Raw genomic sequence first — 5722 nt, 5'->3', positions numbered from 1 at the left:
AACTAGGAAGCTTTGATGTAATAATCGGTATGAATTGGTTAGTCAAAACGAAATCTCACATTCTTTGTGATCTTAACGCAATCCGAATTCCTATCGAGAATGGTGAACCTTTGATCGTCTATGGCGATAAGAGTTGCACCGGACTCAACCTCGTTTCGTGTGTTAAAGTTAGAAAACTACTCCGTAAGGGTTGTTTTGCGATCCTTGCTCACGTTAAGAAAGTCGAGTCCGACGAGAAGCACATCGATGATGTGCCAACTGTTAGTGACTATTCCGATGTATTTCCCGACGAATTGCCGGGTCTTCCGCCTCATCGACCGGTTGAATTCCAAATCGATCTTATTCCGGGAGCCGCACCCGTAGCACGTGCACCATATAGACTCGCTCCATCCGAAATGCAAGAATTGCAAAGTCAAATCCAAGAACTACTTGATCGTGGTTTTATCCAACCTAGCCATTCACCTTGGGGCGCTCCGATTTTGTTTGTTAAAAAGAAAGACGGATCCCTACGAATGTGCATTGATTATCGTGAACTAAATAAATTGACGGTTAAGAACCGATATCCTCTTCCTCGCATCGATGACCTCTTTGATCAACTACAAGGGTCTTGTGTATATTCGAAAATCGATCTCCGCTCGGGTTATCATCAATTAAGGGTTAAGGGGGAAGATGTCTCCAAAACCGCTTTCCGAACTCGTTATGGTAGTTATGAATTCCTTGTCATGCCATTTGGTCTCACTAACGCACCGGCGGTGTTCATGGATCTTATGAACCGCGTGTGCAAACCGTATCTTGACAAGTTCGTTATCGTGTTCATCGATGATATTTTAGTCTATTCAAAAAGCGAAGAAGAACACGAGGAACACCTCCGACTTGTGCTTGAACTTTTAAGACAAGAACAACTCTATGCCAAATTCTCCAAGTGTGAATTTTGGTTAAAGGAAGTTCAATTTCTTGGTCATGTTGTAAGTGATCAAGGCATTAAAGTCGATCCCACAAAAATCGAAGCCATTAGTAAATGGGAGACTCCTACTACTCCTACTCACATTCGTCAATTTTTGGGTCTCGCCGGGTACTATCGTAGATTCATCGAAAATTTCTCTTTGGTTGCACGTCCTCTAACCGCATTGACTCACAAGGGAAAGAAATTCATTTGGGCGACCGAACATGAATCCGCATTCCAAATCTTGAAAACGAAGCTAACCACCGCTCCTATCTTGTCACTCCCCGAAGGCAATGATGACTTTGTTGTATATTGCGATGCCTCAAAACATGGTTTTGGGTGTGTATTAATGCAACGAACGAAAGTCATTGCTTATGCTTCTCGACAACTCAAAATTCATGAACGAAACTATACGACACATGATCTCGAACTCGGAGCCGTTGTCTTTGCACTTAAAATGTGGAGACACTATCTTTATGGAACCAAGAGTACTATCTTCACCGATCACAAAAGCCTTCAACACATTTTCGATCAAAAGCAACTAAACATGAGACAACGAAGGTGGATTGAAACCTTAAACGATTACGATTGCGAGCTTCGTTACCATCCCGGGAAGGCAAACGTAGTAGCCGATGCCTTAAGTCGAAAAGAAAGAGCGGTGCCTCTCCGTGTCCGAGCTTTAAACATCACCATTCACACCAACCTTAATAGCCAAATTCGGGTAGCCCAAGATGAGGCTCTCAAGGATGAAAACATCTCTCTCGAACACTTGAACGTCCTCACCTCTCGATTCGAAGTTAAAGAAACCGGACTCCGATATTTTGCCGGAAGAATTTGGGTGCCTAGTTATGGGGATCTACGAAGCCTTATTTTAGATGAAGCCCATAAGTCACGATACTCGATTCACCCCGGTGCCAATAAGATGTACCACGACCTTAAACAGCTATATTGGTGGCCGAACATCAAAAGGGACGTAGCTACTTATGTTTCCAAGTGTTTGACATGTTCCAAAGTCAAAGCCGAACACCAAAGACCATCCGGACTACTTCAACAACCCGAGATCCCGCAATGGAAGTGGGAAAGGATAACGATGGATTTTATCACCAAGCTACCAAAAACGACGGGCGGTTATGATACCATTTGGGTTATTGTTGACCGTCTCACCAAATCCGCACACTTCCTTGCCATGAAAGAAACGGACAAAATGGAGAAACTTGCACAACTTTACATTAAGGAGATCGTAGCCCGACACGGTGTACCTTTATCGATTATCTCCGACCGAGATGGCCGTTTCGTTTCTAGATTTTGGCATACATTGCAAGAAGCGTTGGGAACGCGTTTAGATATGAGCACCGCATATCATCCTCAAACCGATGGACAAAGCGAACGTACAATTCAAACCTTAGAGGACATGTTACGAGCTTGCGTGGTTGATTTCGGAAAAGCTTGGGACAAGCACTTACCTCTCGCCGAGTTCTCTTACAACAATAGTTATCACGCGAGTATTAAAGCCGCACCTTTTGAAGCGCTATATGGCCGCAAATGTCGTTCACCTCTTTGTTGGGCCGAGGTAGGCGACGTGCAAATCACCGGACCCGAACTCATTCACGAAACCACCGAGAAAATCGTTCAAATCCGAGATAGGCTTAGGACGGCCCGAAGTCGTCAAAAGAGCTATACCGACAAACGACGCAACGATCTCGAATTTCAAGTCGGTGACCGAGTAATGTTAAAAGTCGCACCTTGGAAGGGTGTAATCCGTTTTGGAAAACGCGGGAAGCTAAATCCGCGGTATATTGGTCCTTTCGAAATCTTGGAGCGTATTGGAACCGTTGCTTATCGTTTAAATCTTCCGCCTCAATTGAACTCCGTTCATCCTACCTTCCATGTATCCAACTTGAAAAAGTGTCTTGCCGAACCCGATATCGTCATTCCTCTAGAGGAGCTTACCATTGATGACAAACTTCATTTTGTGGAGGAACCGGTTGAAATTGTGGACACCTCCGTCAAGACATTGAAACAAAGCCGAATCCCGATTGTTAAAGTCCGTTGGAACGCCAAAAGGGGACCCGAGTTTACTTGGGAAAGACAAGATCAAATGCAAAGGAAGTATCCTCATCTATTCGTGAATTCGGAAACGCAAGATCTCGAGGAAGAAACGACGACTACTACGCCTACTTAAATTTCGGGACGAAATTTCTTTTAAGGTGTAGGTAATGTAACATCCCGCCTTTTTCCATTCACTTTTCCGTTTAACTATTTAAGTTCCGTTATATGTTTATAACACATCTCGTTAATACGCGTTTGAATTATCTCGTTTAGGTAATTCCCGTACCCGTTTCCTAAGTTGAGGGACTAAAGTTGCCAAATGGAGAAAGAGATGACTAGGTCAACTAGTCAACTCTTTCCTCTCCATTCATTTTATCACCTCCCAAATAATACTTCACCTTTTTCTCTCAAAACCCTCAAACCTTCAATCATCATCCAAATTCGTTCAAGAAGGATTCGATCAAAACAAATTGCATATTTGAACTCCTCGTGATCTCCTCTTCGTTTCCATACCGATTTCATCAATTTTGGGTAACTTTCTAAAATCACTAATTCTTGTGTTCTTGAGATTTTTAAGTTATAAGGTTGTTAATTAGTGTCTATGGCTCGAGTCTAGTTTGTTTATGTGATTTGTATGCTCGTTTTTGATATTTTGATGTAACTAGTTCATATTGAAAGATGACATGCTTAATCTTGAAATTTGAGTGTTCATATGTTGTTTGATGCTAAGAGATCATGTTTTAATTGTGTTTCTAGTGTTACTAGCTTCATTATGATGTATAGTTTGATTAATGAAACCTCCTAAACTTGATTATGAAATTTGGTGAATTTAGATTAAGGTTTCATGAACTTAAAATGGACTTTTAATGATTTGAACGACATGGAATGTTAGTTGTAAGTGTTAGGTTGTGTTGTATGCTTAATTACCTTCAAAACGGCATATCACATGTATAAATTGGATTCCCGAAACTTAAATTAAAATTGATAAACTTGAAACTTGAAAATAAACCTCTATTGATCGCTTGACGGGATTTCGGTTATAGTATATGATGTTTTTGCTTGATGAAAAGTGCTTAGTTGCGTTCCTTGTCGAAAGAGCTTTCCGATGATATAAAATACATGTTCTAATTGTTTGCGGTTTGTAAAATGTGTTGGTTTGTGTTTTGGTTCGTGCAATTGAGAAATTCAGCAAACAGGGCCTGGAAGGCATCTGGGACGCCGTCCAGAAACTCAAGACGCCGTCCCACTCTTCAATTTGGGACGCCGTCTAGCCCATTAGGACGCCGTCCCACTCTTCAATTTGGGACGCCGTCTAGCTATTTGGGACGCCGTCCCATTGTGCTAAAACTGGCTGTTCACTTGGTCGTTTGACATGAAAATGTTTGCTATGCTACGGACCTCCGATTAACATGAAACTTGGCCAACATGCTCATATATGATTATATAACTTAGAAAAATTGTCGGATATCCAACCCGACCCCGTTGACTTTTCTGTTGACTTTGACCCGACCAAGTTGACTTTTAATCAAACTTAACCAAATATTTGTGCAATCGTTCTAACATGTTTTTATACTTGTACCTTGCATGAAACATGACAACTTGACTCACATGCTACATTATTGAGTCGTAACGAGCCATAGGACTAATTGAACATCTTTGACCTATCGTGTTTACCGTTATTGATACGACCTATTTGTTTAGGTCAAGACTAGCACTATCCTTCGCACACGTTATTTTGTGAAGTACTTTACTACTCGTGCACTCAAGGTGAGATCATAGTCCCACTTTTACTCTTTTTGAACTTACATTTGGGATGAGAAAACATAAACATTTCTTTACTAAGTGAACACAAGTACAGGAAAAACAAACATTCTACATACGAGTTTAGAACAAAATCCTCAATTCGATTATCATTAGTTACACTTGCCGGGTGTAAGCGAGAACTTATGTTGTATGGATCCATATGGGTTTGACAAACCCTCATTCAAACGGTTCGCTACCGTTTACGAATGAAATATATTTTCGAGAAACAGTGTATGTTCTAGCACTAAGTGATGGGGTTCAATGGAAGGAAATGTTAAGCATTGAAAATTGGGTGCTCGTGAAACAAACTTTTGGAATGTATTACTATTATTTCATTGATGCAAATCTTGTGGTTCACTTGTACTTACTTACTTAAACCTATGATTTCACCAACGTTTTCGTTGACAGATTTCTATGTTTTCTCAGGTCCTTGAACGATACATGATATATGCTTCCGCTCATTATTTGATACTTGCATTGGATGTCGAGTATACGTGCATTTCATGGAGCGTCTTTTGACTTTACTTTAAATCGTGTCGCCTAGATTTCATTCGTATTATAACGTTGTAACTTAACTATTGGTTGAACAATTCTTGTAAACTTTGAAACAATCTTTATTTTGAAGTGAAGGCGACATATCTTTTGGTCAAACGTTGTTTTAAAGACTTATGACCACGTAACGGGACCTAAGTAGACGACGCCGTCAATGACGATTTGGTCGGGTCGCTACAGTACTTGTTCTTGTACTTGTCAGCTTTTGAGAAAGAGTTAGTGTGTGAGACAGAAGGTTTCCTGGACATGCATTCAGCTGCAAAATGTCCAACCTTCTCACAATTGTAACACTCAGATTTAGGACCCTTGACTGATTTGCTGTTATACCTAGCACTTGGTTTCTTACTCCCTTTGTATGACTTGCTGGTTTTATTA

Source organism: Rutidosis leptorrhynchoides, chromosome 1, assembly GCF_046630445.1.
Source record: "Rutidosis leptorrhynchoides isolate AG116_Rl617_1_P2 chromosome 1, CSIRO_AGI_Rlap_v1, whole genome shotgun sequence".
NCBI lineage: Eukaryota > Viridiplantae > Streptophyta > Magnoliopsida > Asterales > Asteraceae > Rutidosis > Rutidosis leptorrhynchoides.
This window is presented reverse-complemented; position numbering follows the sequence as displayed.